This window comes from Garra rufa, chromosome 7, assembly GCF_049309525.1.
Source record: "Garra rufa chromosome 7, GarRuf1.0, whole genome shotgun sequence".
In the NCBI taxonomy this organism is placed as follows: Eukaryota; Metazoa; Chordata; class Actinopteri; order Cypriniformes; family Cyprinidae; genus Garra; species Garra rufa.
The window spans coordinates 48,975,219-48,997,185 of record NC_133367.1 but is presented as its reverse complement, the minus strand read 5'-3'; positions in this window follow the sequence as shown (position 1 = coordinate 48,997,185).

Here is a 21,967-nt window from a genome sequence, read left to right as displayed (position 1 = left end):
TTCAGTGGTGATTTAAAAAATTGCAGCGCTGGGGGAAACATGAGACCAGGCTACCATGACTTTCAAGAGTGGCTCGGACGGTCCTGTCAGCAGCATTGAGCGCACGTTCAGCACAGCTTGGAAGGGTTCCGTGCTTAAAGCTTACCACAAAACACTGGCAAAAGTAAATACCATGACTGTCTAATAGTAAGGAGATATTTTAATTATTTATTTAGAAACTACTGTTTTCTGAGTCAGTGATGATGCAGTTAACAGTCCTCATATCCTCTACGGACTAGCTACATAATAAAAACAGTTTTTGTTTTCTATTTGTTTTTTTCGTTGAGTAGTAATTTAAGTCATGTCTAACAAAAAATAACGGTTAAATATTTTCCACTGAAAAAAATTTAACTGATCGAGCTTGAGCCTTCATGTCCTAAAAATGTGTTTTGCACTTTCGCACAAACGATTGGATATGCACCTAATAGCGCTGTCAGGGGTGCATGCAGGAGTAGACGAGACGAAAGACGATATATACAAAATACAATATATTTAATATAAATCTCCGATTGGAACAAGGCTGGAACACGACAGGAACAATCACACACATCTAATACACAGAAGGACCGAGCCAGGGAGGAAACAGGAGGGACCTGAAGCAGGAGAGCAGGACCCAGATCGCAGCCAGGATGACGGCCCACGGAGGAGCCGACGGAGGGAGGAGCCATGGTGGAGGAAGGACCGCCGACTCCGTGGGGCCGACCGACAGAGGCAGAGCAGCTGGCAGAGGAACCCGAAGCGGAGATGGAGAGCCGAAGATCCAGGGTGACACCACGGATCCGGAGGGCTAAGGCGGAACAGGAGGCTCTGGCGGCCGAGGCGGAGATCCGGAGGTCCGCGGCGGAGCCGGAGCGACAGAGGACGAAGGCGACGCTGACGGGAAGGAGGAGCCTGACAGAGCCGGAGGGACAGAGGGACGAGGCGAAGCCAGAGGAGTGGAGTCCCGAGGCGGCGGATGGTCGACGACTGACCAAGGCGGAGCCGGAAGGACGATGGAGCCCGGTGGAGCTGGTGGGCCGACGGGCGACGGTGGAGAGGAGGGCGTCGAGAGCCGTGGTGGAGCCGCAGGGTCGGAGGGCCGAGGTGGAGATCTGGACTCGTAGGCTGGAGGCGGAGCTGAGGGATCCTCCAGCCATGCCACCGATGTAAGCTGGCATCCCTGCGGCGAGCCCACTGCAGAGATGGTGGGCTGAGGGTGAGCAAGGGGACTGACTGATGACCTGGGAGACTTCGGACGGCTGGGCGGAACCAGCGGGGACCAGGCAGTTTCAGACGGAAGAGGGCGGGTGGGAGGGAAGTCGAGGCAGGTCAGTGGCTCAGAGAAAAAGTCTATTAAGTCATATGAATTGTTATCCAAAACCTCGGAGAAGAAGTCAATAAGGTCCCCAGAGTTGTCCAGCTCACCCCCAGCGGTGTTGCAGTGGGCAGGGCTCTCCATTTCCCTCATCTGCTCCACGTCGCAATCCACCGTCTCAGATGTAGAATCCGGCTCACGCACCTGATCAGCCGGAGAGGACTCTGGCTCTGTCGCTCGCGGCTCTAATTCCTCATCCGCGGTACGCTCGGGTTCTCGCTCTGCATGTCGGGGCGATGATTGGCTGCTCTCTGGGTCGTGAGTGGGGCTGACGTCCTCCTCGACGAAGCCGACAGTCCAGGAAGATCCACTGGACGCCAGCACCCACTCGATGTATCCGGCGATGCTCTCTCGAGGACCCTCCCCGGACAGCTGCTCCTTGATGGTGTTATTAAGTCCATTACGGAAGAACGTGCACAAGCAGCTGTCCAGGTAATGAGTAGATGGGACGAGGAACAGAAAGTCTCTGATGTGGTCCTCGAGAGAGCGTTTCCTCTGCTTCAGGAGAATGATGAAAACGTTGGGGTCATCCATGAGGAAAAAAAATAAAACACTGATACAAAAAACGGAAAATAAACGCAGGGAGAGGTGCCGGGTAAACTGTTGTAGGTCGGTCCTTATGTCAGGGGTGCATGCAGGAGTAGACGAGACGATATATACAAAATACAATATATTTAATATAAATCTCCGATTGGAACAAGGCTGGAACACGACAGGAACAATCACACACATCTAATACACAGAAGGACCAACAGGGAACTGAAATCAAAGACAGACTTTTAAAGACAGACTAATCAATAAACACAGGTGACACAGATGACTAATTATTACAAGGACAGGTGCAGGGAATCACAATAACGAAGGGCTAAACCACATGACAGATCAACGGGGGGAAGACAAATGGGAAAAACCAAAGACAAGACAGACAGAACTGTGACAAGCGCATATTTATATCTATTATTATTTATATCTTTTATTTTACATCTATGGATTTTATTTTAGCCAATTCGTGATTTGAGAAGGCAAATTGAAACACAGAGTAGGTCAACTCACTGTCTGCCGCTTGGTCTTTAAGAAACAAAAAGCTTACGTTTAACGAACAAAAATGCTCCAATTTTTTTTTTCTAAATTAACTTAATAAAAAGGAAACAAAATTATAAATACTTTGCCGTTACATACAGAATGAATTACCGATTATGGCGACAGATATTGAAACAACAGACATAACAAATACTGTCCAAATAGCCCTCTTTGTGCAGGGTTTGGCCACAGAATGTTGTTCCTTGTGCCACCTGGTGGATATTATATGAAGCGCAACAACGTTTTAACCCTCTGGGGTCTGAGGGTGTTTTGGGGCCCTGAAGAAGTTTTGACATGCCTTGACATTTGTGCTTTTTTCAGTATGTTAAAAACATATTAATATCCTAAATCTAAATACATTGTAATTAGCACAAATTGGACTACAAAAATATGTAAGCAGCATGAATGTACATTTTTAAGTTTTTGAGAAAACAACGTTTATAGTGAAAAACTAAATTTTTGGAGTCACTGAAATAAGGTCATCTAACACATACAGAATATTTGTTCTCGGGACTTTCGAGAATTGGATGTGGTAGGCTAGGTTTTTTTCTACCAAATGATGTGAAAATCATCTAGTTCACTTGTTTTCAAAAAACAGTATATAGATTAAAATTTTTGAAGACACTTTTTGTTTAGAATGGCTGTATGCAAGGAGGCGTGAATGCTCATGAATAATGCTGTGATTTACACCTGAGAAGACAAAGACCTGCATAATGAGCTGCATAATGAGCCATTCAGTCGGATGTTGACTGAGAGGAAACAACAGAAAGAATAAAGGAAAAATGAAAGGACAAAATAAATATATATTTTGTTTGAAGCGTATTTTGAATATATTTAACTATCACGCAAAATAACTTGAGATTCACTTGTGAGTGCAGTTAAACTTTTTATTAGGAACAAAAGTAATAAATAACACAGAAGTCAAGATGTCGTGGGTGCAATATCCAAATCACTCGCAGGAAACTTGAACACAGGAAAACGGGGAACAGCAGAAACTGCAAAGAAAACAAGTATATGTGAAAGACAGAGCTAACATGGAGAAAACACACACACTACCAGCCAAACTTTTTTATGATTAATTTTTTTTTTAAGTGGGCAGTTTTTTTACATAGTCAAGTCAAGTCACCTTTATTTATATAGCGCTTGTAACAATACAAATTGTGTCAAAGCAACTGCACAGTATTTAAACAGAACAATAGTGTGTAAGTAACGCATTATTGAAGATAATACATTTTAGTTAAAGGCAGTTCATCAATGAATTCAGTGATATCATCATCAGTTCAGTTCAAATAGTATACGATATCGCTGGAAAATGTCCCCAACTAAGCAAGCCAGAGGCGACAGCGGCAAGGAACCAAAACTCCACAGGTGACAGAAATGGAGAAAAAAACCTTGGGAGAAACCAGGCTCAGTCGGGGGACCAGTTCTCCTCTGGCCAGACGAAACCAGCAGTTTGTACCAATGTCCGATTGTAGAGAACTCATCAGGTTCCTGTGGTGTAGTACCGATGGCTATCTAGGTTGGCGAGGTCTTCATTGATGATCGGTCTCTGGAGCTCATCTGGTTGACATCCACGGCTATTGAAGTCATCTCCAGGTGGTGATCCATGATCTAAGCTGGTGCGGACTGGATCCGGGGGACTGCAGTGACCATCTGATCCGGATACAGGCTGGGTCTTTAACGGATTTGAATTATAGGAATGTGTTAATGTTTTATGTGTAAGCCAGGTTAAAGAGATGTGTCTTTAATTTAGATTTAAACTGACAGAGTGTGTATGCCTCCCGAACAGTGTTTGGTAGATTGTTCCAGAGTTTAGGCGCTAGATAAGAAAATGATCTGCTGCCAGCAGTTGATTTTGATATTCTAGGTATTTTCAAATTGCCAGAATTTTGAGAACGCAGCGGACGTGAGGGACTATAATGCGATAGAAGCTCGCTCAAGTACTGAGGAGCTAAACCATTGAGGGCTTTATAAGTAATTAGCAAGATTTTAAAATCTATACGATATTTTATAGGGAGCCAATGCAGTGCTGACAGAACCGGGCTAATATGCGCATACTTTCTAGTTCTAGTAAGAACTCTAGCTGCTGCATTTTGGAACAGCTGGAGTTTGTTTATTAAGCGTGCAGAACAACCACCCAATAAAGCATTACAATAAACTACCCTTGAGGTCATGAACGCATGAATTAATGTTTCAGCATTTTTCATTGATAGCATAGGTCGTAATTTCGATATATTTTTAAGATGGAAAAATGTTAAAATAGTAAACCTATTTCACAAAATTAGATAATTATTTTTCTTTAAATAAGTACCTTTGACTGGTAGTGTATAGCATAGGTGTATAACAATTAGTTGCAAATAAAAACAGTGCAAGATAAATACAGGTGTAAGGTTTATAATGAAGTGATACAGGAGAAACCACACATCTTCTACCTTTCATACAGATTACTTAAAAAGAGAATATTAGTTTTTTATTTGAATTGGTTTATGTAAAAGTAAACATTTCAAGCTTTCTACACGTATATGTATTATGTCTGTGAGGCACATAATCACTGAGATTTAGGTTGTTTCATTTATGTGTCTGTGAAAAGATATAACAGAGACAGTGAAGGCAGAGCGCGTACCCTGTCTGTTTTCTTATTTTCATAAAAGCACAGTGTATACAAATAAAAATATACACTCTACGGTTTTGAATGGTGTATTGGTTGTATTTGTACGATCAGAACTTACGGAGAATTTTACATTCTTTTCGGCGTTATTACAAAAGCGTGCCTCAAAACGCGCCGGCGCGTTTTTTTTAAGACCAAAGGGGGTCAAAACATCCTGTCATCGTGAGACATTTAGATGCAGTGAAATGAAACATACTTTATAATGTTTCACTTGCTAGGAAATATAGTTGGCAAAAAGTCTTAACTGGTAAAATGTGTGCACATTCTGTCACAGTAACAACTAACAAGTAGGCTAATAAAAGAAAAAAACTTACTTGTGTAAATATCTCCTCTGCTGGTTCACGTCGTGTCTCATATAATGTTCATCTTCTGAAGTAAGTTTTATTCCTGACATGCCGTCTTCTTCCAGAAAGGACTAACTTGAAAGAAAAGAAACTGCTTTCTCCTTTGTTTACTGTGATGTGGGCGTCTACTTTTGGCGCGGCGCCCTCACGTGGACGATTTGAATATAAAAAGATAGAATAGCTCTTGGGCGTGATCTAATTAAAACTCATGAAGCAGACAGGAGAGACTAGACATCGTGTTGGTTTCATACGGATTACTTCATCACAGAATATTTGATTTCGATCAACCCTACTTCATTTGAAAGTATAGATATCAAGCTTTCTCTAGATATATTGCTCATGTCTCTGTGTTGTGTATTGGCTGAGTTATAGTCTATTTTAATGACACGTTTGTGAATGAAGATCACAGAGATCCACGCGGCAGACAGCACACCCTTTTTGTTTTCTTTATTTTGCAAAATCACAATATTTTTTTGGTTTTGTGAGTATATACATGTAGCCCTCTCCTGTTGAACAGCTCAAATAATAAATATGTCTAGGGAAAATTCAATACAAATTAAACAGAATTTCAAAGGAGAGTTACATAATAATTAACTTTAAATTGTAAAGGACTGTTTACAACGAAGCAATAAAAGACATTAAATTAAACCCAGGGTATCAGATATCAGTATATAGTTTTCTTTTAGAATTAAATGAAGTGTCGAAGTGATTTCTTAATGGCTTCTGTTACCTAAAGTAAGTTAAAATGTCACTGAAATTACTCACTAATCTTTCCTTCACATGAAGATCACAAAAGAAAGAAACGGGTATTAAATAAACTTTTACATTTATTAAATATTGACTCTTTTGTTATTTTTTTCTTTGGATTTAAATCCCTTTAGGGCATATGACCCAATTTACAAATTATAAACACAATCAAACTCAATTGAAACGAATTGTAATAAACAAAGATTCACAACAAAACAATTTATGAAAAATACCCAAAATAAAATTATAACCCAGCTGGGATTTTAATCTTTCGTTGGCGCGCATGTTGGAGCTCACGTGAATATGCAACAGTTATGAGTACTCACAAATTCCAGTGAAATCACAAAGTTCAAGTACACAGTACCGTTTAGGAGACAAGATGATAAGCAAATCCGATCATCACTAATATCCTCTTGTGAAACGACACTCGCAACTCTCAGGGTCAATCTCAAAACATGTCATTGGTTAATCGATAACATTTCTTCTAAAATAAAATACAAACTCAGATTTTAAAGATCACATTAATTTTAAACTTTTTTATGTAAACAACAAATATGAATTTGAAGTCATACAATAATAAAATCAAACAAAAACTAAATACTTTGTTAATAGACCCTATATTTAGTAGGGCTCTACATTCTCCCCCCACCAAAAATCGTTATGCCCTCATAACGAGGAAGAGCAAAAGAGACAATATACCAATCATCAGAAGGATGAAATGTTTATCACCACAGTAACTCCTTTTTGTACAGTTACATCCCAGTATCTCACTCACTTACATATGCACAATACTTATCTCTTCAGATAACTGAGTAAAATAAAAGCACATATGAGACGATCTAGGAACAGTAATGACTCACTCAAATTACTGTCTTGGCCTTAAAATAACGGAACAGGTACTCAGCTTTCATGGGGGTACATTCAACAACAAAAACACAGTAGACTGGTATCTACCAGGATTTACAGATTTTGTTTGAGCAAAAACAGGTTCAACTTTCGGCATTCCAAGAGTATCATATGTAAACCTCTTAGGCACAGTTCTCATTCTCTGAGACCTTCTACCAGTTTCAGGTACGTTATCAGAGATAGTTTGGTTTGCATCACTTTGAACTACACTCACTAGATCTTGCACCTGACTTGTAACAGTATCACAGTGATCTGACACTTGACACACATTTTCTGCATTGTCAGAATCGTTCTCTAATAGAAGTCTTGAACCAGACTCTATAGATTCATCAGTCTCAATTTCTTGAGGACTCTCAAATCTTATGTCTGAGTGTTCCACATTCTTTGTGACATCTGTCTCTGAAACCACTGCATCATTCTGAGAAGTTTCTATTCTCCTAAGAGTCAACTGACAGTCTTCAGGTTCTGGAAACCATACTCCATATGTTTCATCCTCACTGTCAGAACTCTCAGCATTTTGATCAGCTCTGGTTTCTACTTTCTGCATCTCAGGTGCATCCCGCACTTTCCGTTCTGGACTCTGACTCTTTGCAACATTCTTCCTTCGTCGCAGAACCATCTTTCTAGGTTTCGGGACACTGTGAGGAACTTGTTGTCTCAACTCTTGTCCAATAGGAAGAATGTGATTTCTATGCAGGATCTTGACTGGTCCAGTTCCACTCTCTGGCTTAAGTCGGAACACAGGCAAGTTGGGCATCTGGCTCTGGACAACATAACGCTCAGCACTCCATCTGTCTGCCAACTTATGCTTTCCTTGCAGTCCAAGATTTCTAATCAGGACTCTATCTCCAGGAACCAGATGAGAGTAATGCAGTCTCTGATCATACCTCCTCTTATTTTCTGCATTTTTCTTCCCAGCCTTTTCCCCTGCCAGCTCGTAAGCAGACTTCAGTTCTTGCTGCATTGTCTTTATGAAGCGCTGATAAGACTTTGTGGAAGTACCATCACCTGACACACCAAAACTCAGGTCAATAGGCAACCTGGCTTCCCTGCCAAACATAAGGAAGTAAGGCGAATACCCTGTGGCTTCATTCTGACTGCTGTTGTACACATGTACAAGATGTCCAATGTGACGGCTCCACTGTTGTTTCTGCCTCGGATCCAGGGTCCCCAACATGTCCAAGAGTGTCCGGTTGAACCGTTCGGGCTGTGGATCACCCTGGGGATGGTACGGTGTTGTCCGGGATTTCTCCAGTCCTAACAGGTCAAACCACTCATGTACAATCCTGCTCTCTAAATCCCGACCCTGGTCCGAGTGCATCCGTCTAGGCAGTCCATAGTGAATTAAGTATTTCTCCCACAGAACTTTTGCAACTGTGGAGGCCTTCTGGTCCTTACTCGGAAACGCCTGTGCATACCTTGTGTAATGGTCCGTGATGACAAGGACATTGCAGATGTTCTTGGAATCTGGCTCAATGGATAGAAAATCCATGCACACAAGATCCATCGGTCCACTACTTGACAAATGTGACAACGGCGCAACTCTCTTGGGCAGAGTCTTCCTTTTTACACATCTGACACATGTCTGGCAATACTTTTCCACATCAGCTTTCATTCTGGGCCAGTAAAATCTCTCTTTCACAAACCCAAAGGTCTTGTCAAACCCCAAATGACTAGAGTCATCATGAAGTGATTTTAGAACTACTTCACTGAACTTCTTGGGCAGACACAATTGTTTACGACGAGACCCGTTGGGGGTTTGAGTGCACCGAAACATCACTCCATTATTCAGCATTAATCTGTCCCATTCTCTCATGATCAATGGAAGGTTCTGATGAACTTCTTTCTTGACTGTGGACAGATCTCTCTCTTTCAAAGCTCTCCATATCTCTCCAAGACATGGATCATCTTGCTGAGCACAGGACAAATCCATAGAACTCAGCCTTGGGATTTTAAAGGCCTACAGCGCAGCTAAGTTACAATACGCTTTGGGGACTGACTTAGGAGATCCTCCTAGCGATGTGACAACTCTGCTGGCATTTGCAAGATAGCCCAACTTTTCCTGACCTGTTAGATTACACAGAGATCTCACTCCAGAGGATGGGATATTTGTCCATTTCTGGCCCTTTATTTGCCATGAGGATGACGCGACAAGGCGTCAGCATCGACATTTTGTCTCCCAGGCCTGTACTTGAGACTGAAGTCATATGCCGAGAGTGCTGTCAGCCATCTATGCCCTACAGCGTCTAACTTGGCTGTTGTTAAAACATAAGTTAGCGGGTTGTTGTCAGTCTGTACCTCAAACTTAGCTCCGTACAGGTAATCGTGTAGCTTGTCAACAACCGCCCACTTTAACGGCAAGAACTCAAGTTTATGTACTGGGTAGTTCTTTTCAGAAGGCGTCAAACTTCTGCTGACAAACGCTACAGGTCGTAACCCCTGTCCTTGGTCCTGATATAGCACTCCGCCCAACCCTTCACAGCAGGCATCGACATGTAGGACGTACGGGAGCTGAGGATTGGCAAAGACTAACGCAGGAGCCTGGGTAAGCCTCACCTTTAACTCATTAAAAGCAGCTTCACAAGTGTCAGTCCATCTACTTCCAAATGGATCAGAGGCTTTGTACACTACTCGTTCTGGAAGGATTCCTGCTTTGATCTTTTTCAGACTTGTTGTAGGCAGACACCCTTGCAACAAGTGATTCAATGGGAATGACACTTTAGAATAGTCTTTCACAAATCTTCTGTAGTATCCACAGAAACCTAAGAAGGAACGTAGCTCTGACACATTCTGTGGTCGAGGCCAAGTCTTTACAGCATCAATCTTTGATGGGTCGGTTGAGACAACATCCTGAGACACAATGTGTCCAACATAGTTGACAGAGGTCTGACAGAAGGTGCACTTGTCCAAAGATAACTTCAATCCTTCACTCTGCAACCGGTCCAACACCTTGATTAGACTCTCTTCGTGCTCCTCCAACGTCCTTCCGAAAATGATGAGGTCATCCAGATATACTAACACCTCCAACAAATTCATGTCCCCCACAGTCTTTTCCATAACTCTTTGAAAAGTCGATTTAGCTCCACAAATCCCTTGCGGCATTCTCTGGAACTCATAAAACCCCACCGGGCAGATGAATGCTGTCTTTTCTTGTTCAGCTTCACTCAGAGGGATCTGATAATATCCACTTCTGAGATCCAATACACTGAACCACTTACTTCCGTTCAGGCAGGCCAATGCATCTTCTATGCGTGGAACAGTATATTGGTCTGGGACAGTACGTCGATTTAACGTCCTGCAATCCACGCATATCCTGATCTGCCCATTCTTCTTCCGTACTACGACAATTGGAGAAGCATAAGGACTCCTGGATTCAGTGATAATCCCTGCCCCTTTCAACTTCTCCAAATGTTGCCTGACATCTTCCAGGTCAGCTGGTGCAAGCCGTCGTGACCTCTCACGAAAAGGCTTATCCTCTGTCAGTCGAATGTTATGCTGGGTACTCCTAGAACATCCCACATCAAATTCATCAGAAGAAAACACATCCTTCATCTCCAACATCTTTTTAACCAGTCGTTGTTTCCATTCCTCTGAAACAGGGGAATCGGCAAAGTTAAATGAATTCTTGTCGAGTTTAGTCCGACCACTACTTTCACAGGGTTTAGAGACTGTCGACACCACCTCAACTGGGAACACATGAGCAATGGGCATTCCTCTTTTAATCAACACTGGCCGAGAAGAGACATTTCTGATATTAACTCCAATCCTTCTTGAGTGGACAACAGTGGTAGACTGTACTTCTGCTGCTACAAGCAGTTCTTCAGGAAACCACGATTCTTCTGGCTTATCCACTAGCAGGGTCTTATCTGAAAAAGCAGCAGGGTACTTAAGGATTCCATACACTCTAGCACTCTCCCCTGGAGGCAATTTCAATGGCTTAGGACGAAGAGACCAGACTGTCCCTCTTCTGTTGTCATCGTCACACTTTTCAACAGCAATGACCCGTTCATAAGCATTTCTAATCTCAGGGTGGACTATCAAGGTATGAAGAAAATCATCTCCGACCTTCTCTTTGCATGCTTCTACCAGCTTCTTCACCACAGCTGTATTTGTTCCTACCAGAATGCTGACATCTCCTTTCATGACAGGATCGGGACAGACCAGCACAAGTGCATCTATGGATTCCGCCACTCCTGCCACAGATCCAGGAAACTCAAGCCTTAGAGACAAACAGCCATCGTATGGGTACCGCTGCATGCTCAATCCCCATATCTCCAAATTCTCTATTGGTATCAATGGCAGATGCTTCAAGTGTTTCTCATAGAAAGATCTGTATAGCAGAGTGACTTGCGATCCACTATCCAGCAAAGCCTTTGCATAGATCCCTTCCACCTGAATAGGAAGAACAGAGCTAGGTCCCACCAACCCGCTCGGAAGAACTGCTGGCTCGACTTTGACTCTTTTGCACTTTGTGGAACGTGTCTTTCCCGGAGCTTCAGGCCGTTCCTCTACTGAGCCCCGGAGAAGTTTCCCGATGACTCATTCTCTCATTCTGATGAGTCGCTGATTTACTCTCCTGAGATTTTCTTTGTTGGTACAGTCACGCTTTACATGTCCATCTTCTCCGCATCTGTAACAGAAGACACTTGCTTTGTTTATTGGTCTGGTTGGTGTTTTACTCTCTGCAGTTGCAGCTAGACTGTGTATGGCAGGACAATCATGGGTTACAGGTTCTTTTGCTGCAGCTGACAAGCGCGACACCTCATTTTTTAGTGCCCTAATCTCCCTTTTCAGCTTTTCCACATCTGAGTCGGGAAGACTAGTGTTCACAGATGATTCCTTCTTGGTTGAGGGCAATACCGACATGGCTACATTAGCTTGTAATGAGCTCCTATTGTTAACAATATTTTCTTCTTCTCTTACCTCCTTCATTAGCTCATTGAAAGAGGGAGGGGCACACAGTTTATGGGTCATCCTTAAACGCATAGCCACCAGGTCACTTGAAAGGGCACCTCTGACTATCTGCTGCATTCGAAGATGATTCAGGGCAGAATACTCAATGCCTTTTTTTCTCAGCATACTGTGCAGCATCCTGTCCAACCTCTGAAAACTCAGATTTTAAAGATCACATTAATTTTAAACTTTTTTATGTAAAGAACAAATATGAATTTGAAGTCATACAATAATAAAATCAAACAAAAACTAAATACTTTGTTAATAGACCCTATATTTAGTAGGGCTCTACATACAAATACAAGTAGACCCTACAGATTCGATTGATGTACTGCTTTTATCTGTACAATCAGAAATGACAGAGTAATTGAAGTTCCTTTTGGGAAACTGCCACAAAATGCGTATACACGTTTGTCGACCCCAGGGGGTTAAAAAAATCAGAAAAAGCCCCTGCAGGCCGACGCGTGGCCACGCATACTGAATTGCAGGCTGCCGCGTGAAAATAGACGCATTTTTAATGGCCATATCTGTACCTGGTGGTGCGCCTCTCATTCGCCAAACTTGCTCGGGAGCTCCAGGGCGTAGATCTCGCGTTGGACGCGGTCAGCCAGCCCATGCAGGAACATGTCCCACTGCGCCTCCTCGTTCCATCGGCACTCCGCCGCCAGGGCGCGAAACTCGATCGAGAAGTCTGAGACGGATCTCTCCCCCTGTTTGAGATCCGTCAATCTCTGCGCGACCTCCCTCCCAGTGGCCGCGCAGTCGAACACCCGCTTCATTTCAGCGGAGAGCACCGAGAACGAGGCACAACACGGATCTTGGTTTTCCCATACCGCCGTGCCCCACAGTGCCGCCTTCCCCGTTAACTGGCAAGCAAATTCAGTGTAAACACAAATATTTATTAACCCCCTGGGGTCCAAACACGCGTATACGCGTTTTGTGGCAGTTTCCCAAAAGGAACTTCAATTACTCGGCCATTTCTGATTGTACAGATAAAAGCAGTACATCAATCGAATCTGTAAAGGGTCTACTTTTATTTGTATATACTCACAAAACCAAAAAAATATTGTGATTTTACAAAATAAAGAAAACAAAAAGGGTGTGCTGTCTGCCGCGTTGATCTCCGTGATCTTCATTCAGAAACGCGTCATTAAAATAGACTATAACTCAACCAATACACAACACAGAGACATGAGCAATATATCTAGAGAAAGCTTGATATCTATACTTTCAAATGAAGTAATGTTTATCGAAATCAAATATTCTGTGATAAAGTAATCCGTATGAAACCAACACGATGTCCGGTCTCCCTTGTCTGCTTCATTAGTTTTAATTAGATCACGCCCAATAGCGATCCTATCTTTTCATATTCAAATCGTCCACGTGAGGGCGCCGCGCCAAAAGTAGACGCCCACATCACAGTAAACAAAGGAGAAAGCAGTTTATTTTCTTTCAAGTTAGTCCTTTCTGGAAGAAGACGGGCTGTCAGGAATAAAACTTACTTCAGAAGATGAACATTAAATGAGACATGGCGTGAACCAACAGAGGAGATATTTACACAAGTAAGTTTTTTTTCTTTTATATTTGTAAGTTGTTACTGTGACAGAATGTGCACACATTTTACCAGTTAAGACTTTTTGCCAACTGTATTTCCTGACTACAGCAAGTGAAACATTATAAAGTATGTTTCATTTCACTGCTTTTAAATGTCTCATGATGACAGGATGTTTCAACTTTGGTCTAAAAACGCGCTGGCGCATTTGAGGCACGCTTTTGTAATAACGCCGAAAATAATGTAAAATTCTCCGTCAGTTTTGCTCGTACAAATACAACCAATACATCATTCGAAACTGTAGAGGGTATATTTTTATTTGTATACACTGTGCTTTTATGAAAATAAGAAAACAGTCAGGGCACGCACTCTGCCTTCACTGTCTCTGTTATATCTTTTCACAGACACATAAATGAAACTAACGTGCATGAAACCTAAATCTCAGTGATTACGTGCCTCACAGACATAATGCATATACTTGTAGAAAGCTTGAAATGTTTACTTTTACATAAACCAATTCAAATAAAAAACTACTATTCTCTTTTTAAGTAATCTGTATGAAAGGTAGAAGATGTATGGTTTCTCCTGTATCACTTCATTACAAACCTTACACCTGTATTTATCTTGCACTGTTTTTATTTGCACCTAACTGTTATACGCCTATGCTATACACTACCAGTCAAAGGTACTTTTTTAAAGAAAAATAATTATCTAATTTTGTGAAATAGGTTAACTATGTAAAAAAACGGCTCACTTAAAAAAAAAAAAAAAAAAAAAAAAACTTTTAATAATAAAAAAGTTTGGCTGGTAGTGTATGTGTTTTCTATGTTAGCTCTGTCTTTGTCAGGTCATTGTGTTGCTCACATCTACTTGTTTTCTTTGCAGTTTCTGCTGTTCCCCGTTTGTTTATGCATTAACCCTCTGGTGCCTGAGGTGTTTTGGGGCCCTGAAGAAGTTTTGACATGCCCTCACATTTGTGCTTTTTTCAGTATCTTAAAAACATATGAATGGTTAAAGTCAGGTTACATTATAATCAGCACATATTGGGCTACAATAATATGCAAGCAACATTAATGTGCATGTTTGTGTTTTTGAGAAAACTACGTTTATGCGTGGTTATTGAAAATCTAAAGTTTTGAAGTCACTGAAATAAGGCCATGAAGCACATACAGGACATTTCTTTACAAGGCTTTTGATAATTGGATATCGTAGGCTAGAATTTTTTCAACCAAATGATGTGAAAATCATCTCGTTCACTCATTCAGAGAAAACAATATATTGATGTAAATTTTATAAAACATGTTTTGTGATCGAAAGGGATTATTCATAGGTGTGGCAATGACCCATGAATATTTAGCAATTCACACCTGAGAGACAAAAGAGCCCTCCCTAATGGCCCCATCAAAGACTGACTTGACTATAGCAGGTAAGGAAACAATGTAAGAAGATTCAGAGAATGTAGTTTTAGATTATTTTTTATTTTATTTACTACACTGCATAAACAAAACATACATAATGAAGGTCAAAGACACATTATTGAGCTCCCTCATCTAACCACACAGATGTGCACAGACTTTGTGGCATTTCTGAAAACTTCTTCTGAATTCTGTTCAACAAATGAAACAGGTAAATCTTACCTGCTATTTTGTGTGCACTTAAAAAAATACAAAAAAGTCAAAAACTTGTTTTACACTAGAATATCAGTGTAGTTGAACATCTCAAGTTTCTAGTGCTCTCAGAGGAAAACAGTTTGAAGGGACTCAAGGGAAAGAGGGCAGGATTCATCTTTTGAGCAGATTTGAGATCACTACAAAAACAAAACAAACCAAAAATCATATCAGGATCATCTGTCAGAATACAGTCTATACTCTAGAATTTGTACTAATGTAAAAAAAAGGACATGTAATATCTAAGAAACTAATAATTATCGTTTAGCACTATATTACTAATAAACGTGATGTAAACACACATTCAGTGTAAGCACTCATATTACTTTTACACTGTTATACAATAAAATAAATAAATAAAGTATGATTCTACATTCATAAAGATATCGTCATAAATGCATCTCACAGTCATAATCACATCGTTTTTCTAGAACATTATAAATATCCTGGCATCGTGAGAGATGCAATGCAATCAAACGTATTCATAATGTTCATTTGATAAAGTCAGGAATTTTAGTTTGGAATAAGTCTAACTAGTAAAATGTGTACATGTTTTGTCAAAGTAAATTGCAGCGAAAGCTAGTAGGAAAATGAAAGTAAGACTTACTCATGTAAATGTCTCCTCCTGCTGGGTTTGCGTCGCATCGCGTCCTTCTTAGGATTGAGGTACATATAAGTCTTATTCCTCACAGCATATCTTCATTCAGAAACAAACTGTAACCAAGATGAACTTGAAGTCATGTTGCTTTGTTGCGGTGATGTGGGAGTTTCCTCACGTACAGATACTCCGGTCCTTGCCGCGCTTGTAGCACATGGCTAATTTGCATGGCAAAAGATTTCCCGATAGTGGGCGTGGTCACATTAGAGATAATTAGTTGGAACTGGATAGACTAGACATCTCCTTGGTTTCATATAGATTAATTTATCACAGATTATTAGTTTTTGATAAAATTTACTTCGTTTAAAAGCATAAATCTCAAGCTTTCAGTAGATACCACTTTTATGTTTGTGTGCTAAATATTCACCGTGTTTGAATGATATAAGTGACGCATTTCTAAAAGCAGTTCACGGAGACAGAGAAAACAGAAATCACCCTGTTTGTTTTCTTTATTCTAAATAAAAAAACACAACTTTCTGATGTTCTTTTGAGTGTGCCCAAATAAAAGTACACGCTTTACAGTTTCCATTGATGTATATCTCTAATGTGTATGACTTAAACCGACAGAGCATTTTTAGTGTCTTTTGCGCTGATCTTAAAAAAAGTAGGTTGGTCACGCCGGCGTGACCGTCGGCCCCAGAGGGTTAAACTCGTGGCCTCGAGAAATGCATGTTGTTTCCTCAACATAAGAAGTCGTGAGAAATGGATCTCGTTCCCTCATCATCGCTGTCACGGTTCTCACATCTGCCGTGTCCTCATGTCACGTCATCTATGTGTATGTATGTGTGTCATTACGTTGTGCGTCACTCTGATTCAGCGCAGCTGCCAATCAGTCCTTCACCAGGTGTCATGCATTTCCTCACGGCTATTTATACTCACCCAGATCTCCTCTTCCCCGTCAGATTGTTCTTCTAGATCACCGTTGTTTGATGTACGTTTGGGATTTGTCTTCGTGTGTGGATATTCGTCGTGGGATTGTCGTTGTCTTGGTTTCACTGGATTCACGCCTGCACCACGGACTCACCATTTGTCATCTCACCTGCCATCTAGACTCTGTGCCACTCAGCTGGGAGATCTTCACCACCACCATTGTCATCGTTTTTTTTCATCCTACTTACCTTCAATAAACATACTGGTTATCCTGCATTTTGCTTCCTCCCTTTCTTACCGTTACAATCGCATCTTGTGACCACGACATAAGGATGTCGCTACCTCGACAAAATGATCTCGTGGCCACGACATAATATCACGTTCCCATGAGTTAATATGACGTTCCCACGAATTAATATCTCGTGGCCACGACATAATATCACGTTCCCACGAGTTTATATGCCGTGGCCACGACAAACATAAGTGAACCGAAGGTGTCCCCTCCCGGTCACCATAAAACATTGCTTACCCATGGCTATAACATTAATTATATTTTTAAAAAAGACTGAACAAGACAAGATACACAATAAGTCACACAGTTGTGAACACATGGAGCTTTGAACAGAGTAGTAATAATACACTGAAAAAATTATAATGCTCAACTTAAAAAAAATTTTTGTGAAAATATCAAATAAATAAATAAATAAAGAATAATAATAATGTGTCTTCTCCCACAAATGGTTAATAACTGGTTTAAACCCAGTGCAGAAATATTATAAACACCAATAACATATGATATTAATAACCAAACAAATTATTATCCATGAATAATTATATTTCTAGATGTTTTTTTTTTACTCTCTGAACTGGTGTCTTGTTGGAACTCCTCTGGGACAGTTTTTCTTCAGAACCAGTTCAACAAGCACCACTTCAGAAAAACAAATGAAACCAGTTTTTCTTCATTCAAGAGAGTGAAAAACACACACAGGCCTGTTTACAACCTGTGGGTTTATTTCAGAAAGATGGTTTATGGGTTAGGTTTAGGGTTAGGGTTAGGAGGAGTGGGTTATATTTCTGGCATTACTGCAGGTCGTTGCCTCTCAGCTTGACGTGACAGCACAGATATATCAGCATTACATAGAGTTAGGGTTAGAGAAATGAAAAGGATTTTGTTTTTATTTTGTTAACTTATGTGAATGACTGGAATGCAGTGTGTGTTCTCTTAGCACCTCAGACAGAGAGGGATGTTCAAGCTACTGCGCAAATGCAACAAATCCACACAGACACACTCAATTCACAAACACACGTGTCAGAACAAACAATTTTTCAAAAGGTTTATTAATCTATTAATAAAAGCTAGCATTTGGATCCACCTCTCACCGTCTCCATTACAATTGTCAGGATTCATGTCTAGCTTGTCTTAGTTTTCCTAGTGTTTTCCCTGCTCTGTTTCTAGTGTAAAATGGTTTAGTCCTTGTCTCCCCCTAGTGTTTAGTTCCATTTGGTTTGATCATGCCCATATTTGTATTTCCCCCTCGTCATCCTATTGTCTTGTTTGTTACCACGCCCCCGTTTCTGTGTATTTAAGTCTCTGTCTAATCACTCCCCATTGTCCGTCAATGATTAATGTTACTTCAGTCAGTTTGCTCCATGTTCTTTGTTTATTTGTTTACTTTTTAATAAATATCAGATTTATTTCAACTCCGGTTCCTGCCAGTCCATCCTCCACTCATCATCCTGCTACAGTTGTGACAACAATAGCCTACCCTAGTATTATATCATAATATTGAAAATAATTTAGACATATAAACAGAAAGCTCACTTTTCAAAACAATAAAGCTTTTATTATATGACTGACAATGAATACAATTGGTTAGTATCAAAAGTGCTCCAGTGAGTTCTGCAAGATTTTATTTTTTACTTTTATTTTTTATTTTATTTTTAAAGTTGTTCTTCTATTTCGGTGAAGTTCGTTAAGTCTGTCTCTTATCAGCTTCCAGTCACGAACTGCGGGGTGGAATCTCCAACCAACAGCATCTGAAAGTACTTGACGAAGGTTGTTGGGTAGTGCATTTTTCCCCCTGTAGCCATCAAAGTTAACAGAACCTGCCCATTTCTGATAAAGGTTGAGAGGAATTGACCTTTTAAATAAAAGAACAGCGAAAAACGATCTGCCCTTGGTTTCCCATCTGGTTCTGATGTTGAGGTTGAGAATCTGCTGTTATCAAAAACATAAAATAATAATGATAAAAATAATAAAAATAACATGTCCCATTGTAAAGTCGTTGCCGTATTGATGTGTACAACGTTGTAAAAATATGAGATTAAAACAAAAATCTAAGGGAATGAGCAATGAAGAAGGTGACATATTCAGAACAATGGAAAAGAGAGTTCCTTGAATGTGTGTTGTGGAAAAGTTTGATGAAGAGATGTGATAATAGATTAGCCTGGAAAACAAACAGACCAAACTAAGATTATAGTTCACCCAAAAATGAAAATTTGATGTTTATGTTGTAGAGAATTCGTTAGCTCAAACTATTTAAAATGATCAGTATGTGTGTGCACATGTATGAGACTATGTTTCTCTCATCACATGTACACTGTAAATCTCCACCAGGTCTTTTGACCAATTAATAGAATGAAATGAGTTATTTAAAACATACATTTCAGTCAGGGAAAGTAGTTTAACTCACAGGAAAATGTGTATAATAATCGTCATTATATATACGCATTTTCCAGTTTCTGATTAGTAACAGTAATGATGATATCGACATGTTCCCTTTGTCCAGCAAATTCTTCAGTGATATCGATTACTCTTACGTAAGCTTGTCGTCACGGCAACGTGTTTTACTATCAGAACGGAGTCAAAACAATTAAACAAAATAGGGCTTAAGGTAGCAATATGAGATCGACACAGTTTAAGTGACTATTGTAATGTAAGCATTCAGCACAGAGAATCATTATATGTGAATATATGGTTGTTTATTAAACTATTCTACTTACAAACGATCGCACATAGACAAACGTACATAAAACACAAATAGACAGAGAATGCGTGATAGAGAGAGTATGAGAGAGGGAGAGAGGGAGAGAGAGAGAGAGAGGGAGTTGCATGGTACAGGAACGAACGGTTCTGAACAACCTGAAATCATTTTTCATAAAAGCCTTAAACGCAGCTATCTACGTTTGTAGAAAGAACGGATACTTGCAAGCTCTTGTTGTTGTGCATTGGTTCCGTATGTGTTCAGTTCAGAAAGTCCTTTTCAGTTCCTTGAGAGTTCCTTGAGACCACATGGCTTTGAAGAAGGGTGAGTAGGCCGCATGGCTTTTCAAAGCATGATTGCAGGCCTCATCTCCTAATGCTAGGTGAGCTGCCCCTCCCCCATGGATATGGGGGAGGTGGCGGGATGACGTGTGTTCAAGTCGAGGAGAAGGGCAGAGAACAGAAGGGAAGAGAGAGAGAGAAGCTGTGCGTGACTTTTTAAACCTGTAGGTCGTTCACGCCCACAATTGGACCTTGTCCAATCCGGTTGATCTGAGTTTGGAGGGAAGATTGAAAGTCTCCCACCATGCTGTTTGCATGTGGAAGCTGATTGGTTGTTTTACAAAACTTCCAAAAGTTCAATAATACCTATAAAGCAAGGAGTTATTAAGATGCCACAAACATTAACTTTTAGGAGATCATAAATGCAGCTCATAGACACCAAACATGATCTATGTTTCATCTCGGTTGAATGAGTGAGTCTTGGCACACACACTAATTCACCTATTGGGCATTAATGTTTGAGACAGACATACATAACGGAAACAACAATATAAGAAAAGGTAACGCATTGACACATGTATTTCTATATAACTGTATGTGTGAATGTATGTCTGAATAAGGAGAGCGTATCTCCCTGCATTCTTGTAGGCTGTAAAGAATCTTATCTTGTTGGTGGGGGATGAGTTGGATAGTGACCAGAAGTCTGGCTCATAGCACATAGGTGTTAATCGCAGATCGGGGGAGAAGTTATTTAAGGAATATAACTAGCCATTTCATGTCTGATGGGCTCCATGCACTACGTGCTTACCCCCAGGGCATCCAAGATGTAGGTGACTTTGTTTCCTCAGCAGAACACAAACAAAGATTTTTAACGAAAACCGGTGCAGTCTGTCAGCCATATCATGGCAGTAGATGGGCACCAAACCTTTAAAAGTAAACAAAAACATGCAAAGACGAATCCAAATTACTCCATGTGACTCGTGATGATACACTGATGTCCTAAGACACAAAACTATCTTTTTTTTTTTGAGAAACTGAACAGTACTTATGTCATTAATTAACTTTAATACACAGCCACGTCCATCTCTCCTGAGCACGAGCTCATCATCCGGCTCATGACGTGAACACGCTCTGACTCATTGTTAACACAGTACACAAAGATTGAGGGTATAGTGGCTATTCAAAATGGTAATTACTTGCGCTTATCCTGATTGTTTAAACCGATTTACAGCTAAAATATTATGATTGCTTGCGTAAACTCATCCGGGACTTTTCACTGATTTCCCCTTACGGTGTTTGCGTATTTCACGCCAGAGCGCGTGCACATGTAACGTGCCTGATGCTCGTGCTCATGACAGAGTCGCAGGGTGTAATTTGGATTTGTCTGTGCATGTTTTTGTTTACTTTTTAAGGTTTGGTGCCTATCCAACAATCACAAGCGGGTTGTGGCAGAGTCCCATGCGTTTTCCCACCAGCGGAGCTAGCTGGTAGATCAAACTTTTGCCGCATCCGGTTGCCAAAACTCCAAATACATCCTTCTTTTGTAAGAACGACCTCTCAAGTCTTCGGGTTTGAGTCGTTCGTTCATCACATGACAGCTCCGTAAGCTTAACCTATGCTCCCTGAGCCGGAAACAGAATTGATTAGTTCATCTCTCGAGTCTTCTGGTTTGAGTTGTTCGTTAATCACATGACAGCTCCGTAAGCTTAACCTATGCTCCCTGAGCCGGAAACAGAATTGATTAGTTCATCTCTCGAGTCTTCGGGTTTGAGTCGTTCATTCATCACGTGACAGCTCCGTAAGCATAACCTATGCTCCCAGAGCCGAAAACAGAATTGATTAGTTCATCTCTCGAGTCTTCTGG